Source organism: Nannospalax galili, unplaced genomic scaffold (assembly GCF_000622305.1).
Source record: "Nannospalax galili isolate Female #2095 unplaced genomic scaffold, S.galili_v1.0 scaffold302, whole genome shotgun sequence".
Lineage (NCBI taxonomy): Eukaryota > Metazoa > Chordata > Mammalia > Rodentia > Spalacidae > Nannospalax > Nannospalax galili.
The window spans coordinates 423,103-438,941 of record NW_008350120.1 but is presented as its reverse complement, the minus strand read 5'-3'; the positions used below and the strand labels follow the sequence as shown (position 1 = coordinate 438,941).

Sequence of the window (15,839 nt, the reverse complement as noted above, 5' to 3'; positions counted from 1 at the left end):
TTTCTTTGTATGTGACTTGTTGTTTTTCTTTTGCTGCTTTCAGTATTCTCTCTTTGTTCTGTACATTTAGTGTTTTTACTATGATATGTCGTGGGGAGTTTCTTTTCTGATCCTGTATATTTGGTGTTCTATGTGCTTCCTGTGTTTGTATGGGAATGTCTTTCCTTAATTTTGGGAAAGTCTCTTCTATGATCCTTTTTAAGATCTGGTCAATACCATTAACCTGAATTCTTCTCCAACCTTTATTCCTATGATTCATAGATTTGGTCTTTTCATGGTGTCCCACATCTCTCGCATATTCCATTCCTGTGTTTTTTTAAATGTTTCATAATCTTTGCTGAATGGTCTAATTCTTCAACTTTATCCTTTCTCATTGGCTTATTGAATGTTTCACTTCCTTCTTCATTTCTGCCTGAGTTTTCTTCAATGTTTCTATCTATTTTGTGAATTCTTTCAGAAGTCTATCCCTGTCTTCTTTTAGCTCTTTGATTTGTTTGTTCATGAATTCTTTAAATTCATTGAATTCCTTGATCATGTTTATGATTGTTCTTTTAAATTCAGTGTCCTGGGTTATCTCTAAGGTGTTCTCCTTGTAGAACTCTTCTACAGGATTGGTGGTGTTTGGTGGGGACATAGTGTTTTGGCTTTCCATTTTGTTATTCCTTCATTGTGATTTTGGCATGTGAATTTCTTTTGTTGTTTATGATTCTGATATGAGAATTAAGTTGAAGTATGCCTCTGTTTGCATTATCAGGGTGCCTAGATCCTTTCTTTATTGGTTATATAAAGCTGGTTGGTACAGGGTTCATGTTCTCTCAGGTTTAATTGGGAGGGAACTGATGGCTTCAGATCAGCTATTCAGGAGTACCCACAGAAGCCCAGTTCAGGTTCCAGTCAGGTACACTCAGGCTTCCTTCACCACATGGAGGCTCCCATGCAGCCCCCTGTGTTCTCAGGCCCTCTGCCAGAGGGAGGCCAGAGGGAGGCCAGAGGGAGGCCAGAGGGAGGCCAGAGGGAGGCCAGAACTCAGTACTCTCTGGTGGTCTGCTGAGATCAGAGCTCCTTCACCAATGGAGGTTGAACCTACCCTCTCAGGCTGTCTGCTAGGCTCTCAGCCTTAGCTTTCCAAAGCCAGATCTGCCCCGAGGCCTTGGGAGGGATCTCACAAAATCCCAGGTAGGGGGCTGGGTATGGTGCAATTTGGGGAAGCTCACCACCACGCCAGAGGGAGGCCAGAGGGAGGGCCAGAACTTGGTACTCTCTGGCAGTCTGCTGAGATCAGAGCTGCTACATGGAGGTCAGAGCACACCCTCTCAGGCTGTCTACCATATCTGTTCTTTTATTAGTTGTTGAACATTTGGTTATTTCCATTTTTTGACTCTTTAGTATTTATTGCTGTTATGAACATACCTATAGAAGTTCTTGTGTAGAGATATGCTTTATTTTTTCTTAGATTTAGCTAGAACTGGAATTCCTGTATTACATGATAGTTTGTTTCACCTCTGCAGAACTGCTAGACTGTTCACTGAAGTGGCCTTAACACTTTATCTCCCTACGAGTCATGTATGAAATGTATAATTTTTCTCCATTCTCACCAACACTTTGTCTTTTAAAAATTATGCTCACCATAGTGTGTGTGAAGTGGCATCTCACATGACTATGATTTACATTTCCTGTATGATTAACGGTGCCAAACAGCTTTTTATGTGCTGTGGGCCACTTATACACCTTCCTTGGGGAAACGTTTACTCAGATGATTTGTTTATCCTAAGTTGGGATATTGGCCTTTGGTTAACTAACTACTGGTTAGTTTTTGTCAACTTGACACACACTAGAATCATCTGGGAAGAAGGAATTCCTCTTAAATAATTCCCTCCATCAGACTGACCTGTAGGCATTTCTTGAGGCATTTTCTTAATTTATGTGGGAGGGCCTAGCCCACTGTGGGAGTGCCATTCCTAGGCACATGGGCCTTGGCTGTGTAAGGAAGGTATCTAAGTAGGCCAGGAGAAGCAAGCCAGTAAGCCGAGCTCCTCCATGGTCTCTGCTTCAGCTCCTGCCTCCAAGTTCTTGCTTGAGTTCCTGCCTTGGTCTCCCTGGATGATGAACTGCAACCTTTAAGCCGAATAAACCAGTTCTTCACCAAGTTGGCTTAGGTCAGTTTTTATCACAGCAACAGAAAGAAAACTAGGAGAGTCTTTTTATTATTGGATTGTAAGAATTTCTTCATATATTTTAGATTCAAACCCTTATCAGCTATGTGATTTACAAGTATTTTTCCCACCCTGCCTCTCTCTTTCTCTCTGAATTGAGGATGGACTTAGAGCTGCATGCATGCTAGGCACGCTCTTTGCCACTAAGCCACATTTCTAACCTTTTTCTTTTCTGCTTTGGTTCAGGGTCTCAGTAAATCGCCCAGGTTGCTCTTGAACTCCCTGTAGCTCAGGCTGCCCTGAAACTTATGATCATCCTGCCTTACCCTCTCAAGTAGCTGAGGTTATAGGCCTGCACCACCAGACCTGGCACATTTTCTTAATAGTGTCCTTTGAACCATAAAGGTTTTTAAAATTTTGATGAAGTTCAGTGTATCTATTAAAAAAAATCTGTTTTAGATATCCTATCTTAGAAACCCAATTTAGGCTTCTATTTTATTCTTACTTTAGGTCTTTGATCCATTTTGAGATTATTTTTACATGGGATGTGAAGTAGGGCTCCGATCTCATTCTTTGACATGTGAATATCCAGTTGTCCCAGCACTGCTCGTTGAAAAGGCCTTGCTCCGTTGAACTATTTTGGTACCACTGTAAAATATCAATTGGCTATAAATGTGAGGGTTTATTTCTGGCCTCTCTGCTCTGTTCTATTGATTGACATGTCTCCTCTTAACACTGACAGCACACTGTCTTGTTTCCATAGTAAATTTTGGAATCAGGAAGTACTGGTCCCCAGCTTATGAGTTTTAGGGTTTATTTATTTATTTTTAGTGTCTCTCTCCTGCAGCCCCAGCTGGCCTGGAACTCACTATGTAGACCAGACTGACTTCAATCTCACAGAGATCCACCTGCCTCTGCTTCCTGAGTCCTGGAATTAAAGGCGTGCACCACCATGCCTGGCTATTATTAAAAATATTTATATGTGTGTGTGTATGTTGTATGCACACCTGGGTGTGGGTGCCTGTGAAGGCCTGAGGAAGGCATCAGATCCCTTTGTGCTAGAGTTGCAGGTGGTTGTGATCTATCATGTAGGTGCTGGGAACGAAACTCTGGTCTTCTGCAAGAGCAGCACGCACTCTCAACGACTGAACTATTTCTCTAGCCACCTCCATGTGAATTTTAGCTTGCAAAGTTTTACAAACTGTCCAAAGGGTTTCTTTTTTTAACTTTGAGACCAGAACTTTTCATATATTGAAGGTTGGCATTGAACTCATGATCTTCCTGTCTCAGTTTTCTGAGTTCTAAGATTACAGACATGTACTACCACGCCTCTCTCCCATCTAGTGTTTTTGACAGGTGATGAATCTGTGTGTCAATCCTGCATGTTTTGCCTTCTCGACAACATTGTCTCTGATTCATGAACATGGATGCCTTTCCATTGACTGACATCATGAAGTGTGTGAGTGATTTGCCTGCATGTATATGAATGTGCCTGTGTCATGCAATGCCTGTGGAGGCCAGAAGAGCATGTTGGATCCCCTGGAACTGGAGTTACAGACACTTGTTAGCTGCCATGTGGGTGCAGGGAACTGAACCCAGGTCCTCTGAAGGAGTAGCCATTGCTCTTAATTGCTGAGCCATCTCTCCAGCTCCAACTTGGGGATCTTTTAATTTCTCCCACCAACGGTGTATAATTATCAGAGTGTGCATTTTATACTTCCTTTGTTAAATTATTACCAAGAGTTTTATTAATTTTGATGCTGTTGTATATGGAACTAAAAGTTACTTTTGACTACAAAGGAATATGAGAAATTAGGACTTTCTAGAGTTTCTTGTTTTCTGATCTTTGCTATTCAGGAAGATACATTACAAGGAAAGCAGAATAGAGGTTAAGGGACCGTCTAACACACTGGCTAGGCCTGTGAGCCCTGCTGGCCCTTCTCAGTCCTGGGAGACTGGAGTTCTACAGCCATCTGTCCTCCTTGAGCCTAGAGATATGGGGAGGATTTGTGTTGTGGGCCGAATTATGACCCCCACCCCCAAATATGTTCAAGTCCTAACCCCCAGTACCTGTGACCACGGCTTTATTTGGAAATAGTTTCTGAATTAAGATGAAGGCATACAGGATCAGGATAGAATGCATTCCAATAACTGATGGGCTGATACTAGGGGACCCTCAGAGGTGTCTGAGGATGACAGCTGCCCGAGGGAAGTGGTGGAGAGACGAGTGATTCCAAGCCGGCATTGTAAACCATCGCTGTGTGAAGTTTCCAGCCAGAGTAGCTCAGGGAACTCAGGATGTGCCCACTGCCCTCTACCTGGATCTACTGGGACAAACATTTTGAAAGCTATTTAGCAAACTTCTTGCAGCGTGTGTGAGCAGCAACTCAAGAGAAAAGGTCAGGGTGGGGTGGAAAGCAGGGACGAAGTGCACCAAGTCTATAATCTTTGTGGTTTGATTTTGGAACTTAAATTGCTGTTAAGTGTCTCTATCAAACCCAGATATTGATAGCCTTTTGTCACTGTTGTTCTAGGCTCAAAGAAGGGACAAGAAATGAAATTTTTAAAAATAAAAATTTGTAGGTGTTAAATGTAATGTTCTCAAACCTGCCTTTTGCTTCACTAGAATGATCTGAAGAGCTTATAGGGTGGGGAAGTTGAGGGTCCACTCTTGGGCACCATGGTAGGTGGGCAGCGGCTGAGCACGGGCGGCTTGTCTTCATGAAGGAGTTCCAGGTGATTGTAACGCATAGCCAGGTAACACCACGGAGAGTCAGGGACAACAGGCAGCATCTGGGACAACAGGTAAACCAGAGGCAGTAGCGAGAGCCTCGTGATCTTAGGGACAGGGGGAAGAATCATTCCACCAAAAACTGGCTGGAAGCAGAGAGCCTTAAACATTTTTTTTATTATTTTTATTTTATGTGTATGAATGTGTTGCCTGTGTGTAAGTGCACCTGTGTTGTACAAGGCCCATGGAGGTCAGAAAAGGGCGTTGGATTCCTGAAACTGGAGTTATTTACAACTGTTAACTGTCGTGTGGATGCTGAGAATTGAACCTGGGTTCTCTGTAAGAGCAGCCAAGTGCTCTTAACTGCGGAGCCATCTCTCCAGCCCCAGAAGCAGAGGGACTTTTTAAGGTGGCCTGAGGTTTTTCTTCTTAGGAAATCCCCTTTCTTTCCATCTCATCCTCTTTCTCCACCCCCTTCTCCCCTCTTCTGGGGATCAAATTCAGAGCTTTGTGCATGCTTAGGCAAGCCCTCTATCACCGAGCTACATTTCTAGTCCAGCTGATCCTGTTTATGATGAATAAAATCCCATGGTGTGGGGGGAGGCATCTGGTATACCGTAAAACTGGGGCAGCTGTGGTGGCACTGGTGGGCGGCACTGGCTTTGCAGATGGTCAACTGGCGGTGAGGAGGAATCTCAGCTGCCTGGCTTCTGGAGTCTCCCACTTGGCTAGGGGTTGGGGCTTGGCTGTGAACACCCATTGCTGTTAGGTTGCCCACCTGAGGAGGGCTGACAGCAGGGTTGGGCCCCTCAGGTGGACGTGGTTCTCAGGAAGAACTGAGGTGTTCTTGCAGACCCTGGTTTACAATGTACTTGAGAAGGATAGGGTAACAGTTGAATGAGTTGACAAAGGCCAAGCTCTACATGACCTTTGGGGTCACTTGCTGATCTAGGGTCAGATCAGATTTCCAGTTTTTATTAAAACAAACAAAAACTCCAGAAGGTGACAGTCTGAGGATGCCCACCTCAGCACCATGCCACCCTTCAGGCCTGTCTCCCCATGGGACTGTGAATGTCTGGAGGATCACAAGGCATAGGCACACATATGAGTTTTTCTTGTGTTTATAGAGAGATCTTGGTGGTATACCCTAGATGCTAGACCAGTGACCCCAGGGTGAAGGTGCTGGTAATTTTGTTAATTTCCCCATAGCTGCTTCCTTATGCATGTCATTGAGGTGGGTGAGTTCCCCACAGCCTCCCCTAAGAGGGATCAGAATGCCCCAGATATTGAAAAGCCCATTTGATAGAGAAATCCAGCATCTAAGTGGGCTTCCTTTCCTTGCTGCTGTTTAAACTTTTCCACAGGAGATATAACCAAATATCCGCTGCCACCCAGGTAGGGCACTATAATGCCAGCCAAAGTACGAGTCTACCAAGTTCAGCTTGGGGGACCAATGCGTTTATTGGACTTGCTTGCAGAGCATGGGTAAGTTGCTACTTACAAGAGTGTAGGTAACCAAAACATTGTGGATGGCTACGTCCCCATAGCGACACAGATGGCGTTTCCCTCTCCAGTTAACCATCCACACACACTATAATCTAGCACCTCCCGAGACCATGAGGCCAAGTGCAATTAGGGCAGAATTATACATGGTTGGAAGGTATGGGAGGGAGTGTCTGGAATCTCATGTGAGACCAGTGACTTGCCCTGTCCCCTTCCAACCAACAGGGAAGAGGGAACACCAACAGGTAATAAGCCTGACAATCTCTTGCAAGAAGTCACAGCTACTCCCATGAAGAGGATGGCTGGTGTGCTGGGAGTTCAGGGCTCTACAATATCTGGTCCTGGAGGTCTTTTGGATGTACATTACAGAAACACGAGTGGAGACCAGGGCCACCCATCTGTGTATGTGGCCTGTGCCCTTCCCCAGCTCTAAGAAGCAGCATGCAATGGCGGAAATCAAGTGGTTTATGGTCTGCCCTTGTTGGTTTGGAGTTATTCAGCAGAGTTTGGGGACAAAGTGTATGTCCCATTGTAGCTGAAAGGTAGTGACCTCAGGCAGATCCTGTATTCAGCCATTCAGTGCTGGACACGGTTGTGATATTTATTCTGAGGCCACAAGACCACAGTGTGTCTAAGTTGCCACAGACAGATCCTCTGGGAAGAAGTTGAGGGGCCTGGAAGCCCACAGAGTTTCCAGGTGTGGCCATGACTGGGGACATTCTCAGAATGGGAGATGTGCAGGAATCCCACTGTCATCTAAGACACCAAATCCTATGGGAGAGACACAGGCTTCAGTGGACAGGGCAGTGCTGAGACTGACCACTTGAGGGCACTCTGACTTGGGGCATTTTTTAGACTTGTCTACAAACTTCCTGAGATGCTTTTAGTTCCATTTAAAAGAGAGAAGAATGTCTGTCATGGCTTCTGAAATTGATCTTCACCCAGCAGGCCACACTCCCAGGACCAGAAAAGGTTGAGGTAGAGTCTAATGACAAGACCAGAGGTGGGCAGTGGTGACTGGTCCAGTACCAGTGTTCTCATTGTTCTGAAGGAAATCCTCAAAGACCATGAGGGAGTCCCAGGGGTCATTCCTGTTGCAGATGTTGCGGAAGTGCTCAGACCCATAGTACTTGGTCACCGCCAAGGGGTACTTGCAGGTCCAGAAGAGGCCACTGGGGTTGCTTCTGAGCCTCTCCCAGGGGAGCATCCTCAGGACCAAGGATGGGGAGGTGGTTTCTTCCCTAGAATTATTATTTCCCGAGAGCCTGCAAGACTGCCCATCTCAATCAAAGGGCCAGGAGTTCTGTGAATGCCTCTCTGGGTGCATGAGGATGCACACCAAGACACACAGATACAGAGCCTGGAGGACAGAAGCACAGACACAGTCACCAGGGGGAATTCTTGCTCCTCCTCCCCAGACTCCCTAGATCTCATCACCTGGCTCAGGTGACAGCCTGTTCCTCCAGCCAGCCTGGAGGCAGCACCTGCTCAGCCCTGAAGTGGATCTGCAGGCGGTAGCTATGCCTGTGGCCCCAGGGATTCTCTTTGGAGCTGCTGAAGATCAGGTACTTGGCAGAGTCTGAAGCAGAAAGCTGATTGGTGCTCCTAGGAGTGCTGTGTCTGCTCGAATGTGGACTGGATCAGGTGGTATCTCAGGCCCCAGGGGCTGGGTGATGCTAGAGGACAGCTCATGGGTCAGCCATGGCAACTCTGAACAGTTTTGGGGTCATCCTAGGCTATTCTTTGGAGAGCCTTTGTGCTGTGGTTTCATACTTGGAGAAGGGGCAGCCGTGTTTCTGCAGGTCCGTGCACTCTGGGTCAATAGGCAAAGTAGGGCAGAGTGGGCAGAAGCCAGCTACCTGGTCCTGGTGGCCTTATTCTGTTACAGAATTTTTTTAAATTAAAAGGTTTATTTAACAAGTCAGATTTTTATATCACCAAAGCAACATCTTATTTTTATTATCAAATAAAGACAAGAACTATATCATTTACTTAATTTTAATAATGATAATTAATATTTGAGCTTAATTATGAGGACAGTTCTAAAGCCTAATAACCACAGGGACCGGCACAGCAAACTACCTCTATTGGTGTGGTGGTGGCACTGTTATCTAGGGGGTCATCAACAGCTACCTAACTGGACTTGAAGTCTCTCAGTGGGAGGGGGCTCATGGGTAGCAGTGTAAATATAGACAAATAAGAGGTCATAGATCCTAGAGAAAACCCTATCTCTGGCATAACTAGACAAATGTTATAGGGTTTTAAAAATTCAAATCTACACTGTCTTCTGAGGTGGCATCATTTATCCAAGAAACACCCTGGATATTCCCACACGGTACTACACTCAGTCTCTAAGTGCTAGATGGTGATCTTTCCTGGGTACTTACCTCTTCCCTGCCATATGTGCTCCATTCATTTTGGCCTCAAGCAAAGGCAGATGCAGACCACACGTGTGGAGTAACCCTAGGGTACCTTTCACTGTCGTTAGTTTTCAGTGGTGCATAATGTTTTATTTTGCATGGACAAAAGCTGAATGGATACACCTGATTTTATGCCAGGGAACCTTAGTCCTGTGTCCTGTGAAGTTATCAGTGGGTAGCAGTTGAGTGACTGGGAAAGTCTGGTTTCTAGTACACCTGCCATGTCTAGGCCAATATGGTAACACACTAGGTGGGTGTGGATGGTGTCAAGGAGGTTGGTGTGCAGGTGAGTGCTGTGCTACAGCTCTTCAGAGGTGTAAAAGGTGGTGTGCACACAGCCAACGCTATGCATCTTGGTCTCCTTCACCCAGTTAGGGCAGAAGATGATGTCCTAGATGAAATCGTAATTGTAGACTGTTGAGGTGGTCCAAAGCACCTTTCAGTCCTGCATGGAAGTTGAAGTCACTTCTAAACTTGGAGTTAAGTGTTGCAGAAGGGGCACTCATGTGTATATCTTCAAAAATGCAGAGTGCTCAGGGACCGAGGATGGGTTTGTCACTATGGTAGTAGTGAATGGTGACTAGGAAGGTGGCTGTGTTCAGTCAGTCCATAGCAGGGGCCAAGTCACAAGTGACACTACCATGCCCCAGTTCATATCCGTACACTTGGGTCTGCATACATGAAGATGTGTGTTTTCCATACAGTGCCACAACCTCTTGCACACTGACTTCACATATAAAGTGTTTACTCCAGAAGGACACATTAAAGAAATGCAGCTCACAAAAGGAGTTCGGCTGGAAGGAGACCCTCCTGCCTCATGGAAGAGTCTTGTCCTCTTGGTTGCCATGGGGAAGGTGGGACTGGACCGTGCAGGGGCTGGCCACAGTGATGGACCCAGGGAAGTGCCCCAGGGCATGTAAGAAGAGAACAGTGTTTTCCCGTCTGCTTTCAGAGGATGGATTAGCTAGGATTACCACATCTCTAATCTGCGTATTTCTGGGCCAGTTCGTCTGGGCTGTAGAACTTGCTGTTTTACCAGACCCCTTCCACTCTCCAGGGCTGGATGTTTGCGCTCCCACGATCCACAAGGATCTCTAGCCCAGTGGGGTGCAGAAAATGGTCTTCCACATAGCACTGTGGAGCACCAGTCCCATGGTTCTGGAACTCAGTAGAGGAAAGAGGACTTAGTTTTTTCCTTTCCTAGCTAGCATCTCAAAGAACCTGATTCTTTTTTTTAATTTTTATTTTATGTGTATGAGTGTATTGCTTGCCTGTACGTAAGTGCACCTGTGCTATGCAATGCCCATGGAGGTCAGAAGAGGGTGTCAGATTCTCCTGGAACTGGAGTTACTGATGGTTGTTAACTGCCATGTGGGTGCTGGGAATCAAACCTGGGTCCTCTGCAAGAGCAGCCAGTGCTCTTGATCACAGAGTCATCTCTAGCTCCGAGAACCTGGTTCTTATGCCCGGTCACTTTCCTACTGGCTGAGTTTCCTTTCCTCCCCTTGGCTGAAGCCACAAGCTTAGGTCTGGGAGCATCACCCTGTGCTTCCAACACTGTCCAAGCCCCTGTGTGTGCATTAACAGATTGCCTCCCTTATCTGTAAATCTCTTATAGTCTCTCTTACCTATAAATATTTCTACGTTTATCCCTTTACTGTGGGTTATTTCAGTGGGGGAACCTTCATCAGCTAGGGGCGCCATGAGCCACAGCGGCCAAAGGCTTGGGCCTCAAGGCCTATAATATGCCTGTGTCCTGGTGGGGCAGAGGGTTGTACTGAGAGCAAAACCACCTCTCTAATGCACCAAATCACCCTTTAGAAGACCATATTTTAAAATTGTGTATTGATGTTCAAAGTGTACGCTCCTGGGTGAAGCTGCCTGGGTGTGAGTCCTGGGAAATGATGTAACCAAGGACCAGCAATGTCACCTTGGCCATGTTGCTTAGTCTACACTGTCTCAACCGTGAAATGGAAAATAACAGCAGCATGACCTCCCTAGGGTTGTTGGGAGATGAAAACTTCGCAGTAAACACAAAGTGTTTGGGGCAATGGCAGGCTTCCAGAAGCACAGAATGTCAGCTTCTTTTTAAGGTGAACCCTGATGATACAGTCTGTACTCCTGGATGTGGGAGGTTCTGAGCACTCTAGACTGGCTGGACTGAGTCTAGGTTTAAGGTGAAGATGGAGACAGCCTGTCCACTATCTCTAACCACCCCACAGGGTGTTCAAGTCAGGATTTCCATGTAATCAAGGCTGTAGGAGGGCCTCTGTGAGGTCACCCCAGGTGGTGAGTCAGGAGATGCCGTCCTCCTTTCCTATTTGGAAGATAGCTTGGTCAGGGTCTTCATAGTCTAATTCTGTCCCCAAGCCACCAGTAAAGTACTGCGTGTGTGTGTGTGTGTGTGTGTGTGTGTGTGTGTGTGTGTGTGTCCAGAGCAGGGTTGCTTGTGATGCTGCTCAATCTTGGTACATGCCGCTCTGTCCTCCCTTATGCCGGAGAGTGGGACTGCCTGCCAGACTTTGCTGTGTGCAGAGTTCCTGGGAGACCTTGACTTTTGCACACATGCTGGTTGCTGTCACACTACCAGCTCTGGTGTCTCTAGATTATAACCTGACCTTGATGTTGTTGGGCCCCAGTAGGAAGCCTTTCCATACGGTATTTCTCTACAGAGGAGCCTCCTTGCACCTCTGACTGACTCTGGAAGCCTCTTTGGAGAGCAGCATCCTCTAGGTATCTCGCTGAGCTCCTCACTTTTGGAGGCTCGGGTGAGGCCCAGAGTCCTGGCTTGTAGCCTGTGCTGTGAGTGGGCAGACAGACTCTGAGAAGACCTTGCTCTCTGTTGTAGGCTGTTCCTTGCCTTTGGTTCCCCTGATCAGAATTCTTTGGGAGAAGACTGTCCGAGACGTTCCCTGCACTGTCCATCCTCCCGCCTGTGTAAGCTCACGTTTGTTTGGCTCCATGGAAATGGCCTACTCTGAGAGTTCCCTCTCCTGGCCCCATCTTGGCCCTAAGGTGTTAGGGAACAAGCTCCTAGATTCACATGACCTTATGCTTTCACAGTTGATCCTGACAACGGGAGTGAGACGAGGGTTCTGGGTGGACCTAGGGTCAGTAGGAGGACATGAGACAAACACAGTTCTACTTAATTTTGGCCAGACTTTTTAAATTTTTATTTTTAAAATAACAACCTGGATTTCATTTCTTCAGAGTACGTGTGTGTGTGTGTGTGCGTGCGTGCGTGCGTGCGTGCGTGTGTGTGTGTGTGTGTGTGTGTGTGTTTTAGTGTGTGGACTGGTGTACATTGGGTTTTGTGCACATGTATGGACATGGGAAGATAGCCAAGGGGCTTAGAGATGGCTCAGTGATTAAGAACATGGTTACTGACATTGCAGAAGGCCCAAGTTCAGTTCCCAGCACCCATGTTGGGCAGCTCATAGCCTGTAACTCCAGCTACTGGAGCAGCAGATGTCTCTGGCCTCCATGGGCGTCCACACACATACCGGACATGGTGGCACATGCCTTTAATACCAGCACTTGGGAGGCAGAGGCAGGCGGATGTCTGTGAGTTCAAGGCCAGCCTGGTCAACACAGTGAGTTCCAGGACAGCTGGGTCTACAGGGAGACCCTGTCTCAAAAAAAGACCAAAAAAAAAAAAAATACATCTGGGGCTGGAGAGATGGCTCAACGGTTAAGATCACTGACTGCTCTTGCAGAGGACCTGGGTTCGATTCCCAGCACCCACATGGCGGCTATGAACTGTCCTTAACTCTAGTTCCAGGGGATCCTGACAAGTATGAATGACAGACACCTGCCACTGCAGTGTCAGGCCATGTTCACTATCCCCAAAGCCCTAAGCTCCCCCGTTCCTCCCTCCCTGAATGCTAGCCACTGAACTTCTGCTGTGTTTCTGGAAGTCAGGACCTGAATTCTACAATAGACAGTGCATTTCTGGTGCCTTCATGTCCTTCGTGGCTGGCTACTTGCTTCCCAGTCTCCTATTCCCCTGATGTATTTCTGCTCTGCCCAGAAGGAAGAAGCAGTAATAGGTTTAGGACTACTCTTATTAATTAATGTGGACAACCTATGATTGGGGGATGGCAGTGGACCCATGGCAAGGGAGAGCTAGCTGTCAGTGACCCTCCCTGCTACAGACAGGAGACATTTCCACTCCCTGCAACCCCTCCTCACCGAGTGAGCCCTCTTCTGTCACTCCATAGTGCCCTGAAGGAGTCTTCTGCTTCTTGCTCTGGGTGCTGGTTCTTCCAGCCCCCGTGTCTTCATTTCTCCTGCCTTATCACCATGGCTTCTCTCTCTTTCCCCGCATCCTTGTCAGTGTCCCACTGGAACATACCTGTGTGCTCTGGTCTGGTACACCATTGGTCTCACTCCATAGGTACCACTGAACCCCCTCTGCAGGCGTGCAGGCGTAGCATGGACAGATAGCTCAGAAAGCAACAAGAGAAACTGAGGGGCGGTTCTCAGTCCTCCAGCCACGCTGAGTGTGAGTGGGGAAATAGGAATCACACAAACACAGATGCACACACATATGTACACCGACACAGATACACAGACACACAGACACACACATACACACACACAGACACACACACATAGACACACACACAGACACACACAGACACACAGACACACACACACATAGACACACACACAGACACACACACATACACACATAAACACACACATAGACACACACACAGACACACACACATAGACACACACACATACACACACATACACACACAAACACACACAGACACACACACACATACACACACAGACACACACACACATACACACACAGACACAGACACACAGACACACACACACAGACACACAGACACACACACAAACACATAGACACACACACATATACACACACAGACACACACACACATACACACACATACACACACACATAGACACACACATAGACACACACACACATAGACACACACATAGACACACACACAGACACACCCACACAGACACACACACAGACACACAGACACACACACACACAGCACAGTGTCCACAGGAGCTGCTACCCTCTGACTCTCTTGTAAACTCCCCTGGAATGTTCACCTGAGCCCATCACTACTTTTCCTTTGTGGAGGAAGACAAGGATGGCGTTGGTTGTACTGGGCCCTTGGCCTCTGCTGCCCCTAGGATTTCGTGATTCTCTCCTGCTCCTGGCTTCCTGCTAGGGGTCCTGGCTGGCAGTTGGCACTGGTGAAAGCTCTAGGAGTCACCAGGTTATGTTCTCCTGTGTTTGCTTCTCTGTTTTCCTCTGTCCACAAGCCTAGGGTAGGGAATTTGACAGCCACCCCTTAGATCTTGGGGTTGCTCTAAGCAATGTCCACACACCTTGGGTAACGCCTCCTCAGTTCTGGGCCTCTTTTTTGTTTGTTCATTTTTTTTCCTTTTTTGCATTTGTATATGTGTGCATGTGTTTTTATGTGTGTGTATGTGTATGTGTAGTTGCCAATGCACATGTGTGCATGTGTGTGCACAAGGAGGGCAGAGTTCAATATTGTCTGTACGCATCACTCACCGTCCACCTTATTTCTGAGAGCCTTCAGGGTCTCTCACTGAACTCATTCATTTTTCTACATTGGCTGTCCATCGAGCTCCAGGGATTCCCCTGTCTCTGACCCCTGAAAGTTCAATGCTGGAATTACAGGCTTGGGCTGCTGTGCCCAGGGGCACGTGGGTGGTGGAGATCTGAACTCAGGTCCCCATGCTTGCGTGTTAAAGTCTTCACTGACAAACTGTTGTCCCGGCCCACATTCTGGAGTTCTTCGGGGCTGTGTTCCCAAGGGGGGAAAACAGTCTCCCTGCCCTTTTCAGCCTTCTGAGGGCATCTGTGTGTCTTCTACCCTCTACTTCCAGAAAAGTGGATTTTAATCTTTGTCCGTTCTTCACAAAGTTAGCATGTGACACTTCTTAGTTTCAGGCACTTTCTTCTCCCACTCAACACACCACGTGAAGCTTCCCTTACGGCCCACAGACTGTTCTGCCTCATCCTCTTCTCGTCACCTGCCACTGCAGTGCAGCTGTGCCCTAGTATATTGAACTCTTGTTCTCTGCAGATGGAAAGTTGGTCGTCTCCAGACCTCTATTGATATAGACAGTACTTCAGCGAATCAGCGTACACATGTGTTTTTCAGGTGTCTGCAGAGAGCTCTTGGGGTAACCTCAGATGCTGGAAGAATGGCTAAAGGCCGAAGGTGCTGGTAATTTTGTTAGATTTTCCTGTAGCAGCTTCCTTCCACACACCCAACACTGAGGTGGGGCAGTTCCCCTATAGCCTCCTTGAGAGGGATCAGAAAGCCTCAGATATTGAAAAACCCACCTGAGGAGAGAAGTCCTCATCCCAGCAGGCTTCCTTTGCCCTGGTCGTGGAGATATTTTTGGGGTGGGCTATTGCCCACAGTCACCCATCTGAAAACAGCACCAAACTCGTCAGAGCTCTAAGAGACAGTGCAATGGGTGGAAGGTGAAGCATTTATTGTTGGCCCCTGGGTTCTGGGGTTATTAGACAGGAGCTGGGGCTGGAGTCTTCACACAGGATTGTAGCTGAGAGGAGGAGCATCAGGCTGGCCTTGTCTGCCAGTGTCTGATGTAGTAGTGTTTGTTGTACCTGGCTGTCTCTGGATGCTATGGAAGATGTTGAAGGGCTGCAGCAAGAAGCCCACAGAGTTCCCAGCTGTGGTCATGGTGGGGGCATCTTCATAATCCAGGATGTGTAGGAAGCCCACTGTCACCCAGGCCACCAACTCCTGTGGGAGAAGCACAGGCTACGGTGAGCGCAGGGTAGTGCTGGGGACCACGGTGGATTGGAGCATTTAAAAATGTTTTATTTATTATTTTATGTGTATAAGTGTATTGCCTATATATGTGTATAAGTGCATCCATGTCATACAATGCCTGTGGAGGTCAGAAGAGGGTGTTGGATCCCCTGGAACTGAAGTTACAGATGGTTGTTAGCCATCATGTGGGTGCTGGGAA

General features: G+C 47.2%; 1 pseudogene; it reads right to left on the bottom strand.

Moving 5' to 3' along the window:
• Window positions 1-6,879: 6,879 nt before the first annotated feature.
• The window catches only part of LOC103745366, a 13,518-nt pseudogene continuing 4,558 nt past the window's right edge, over window positions 6,880-15,839 (bottom strand).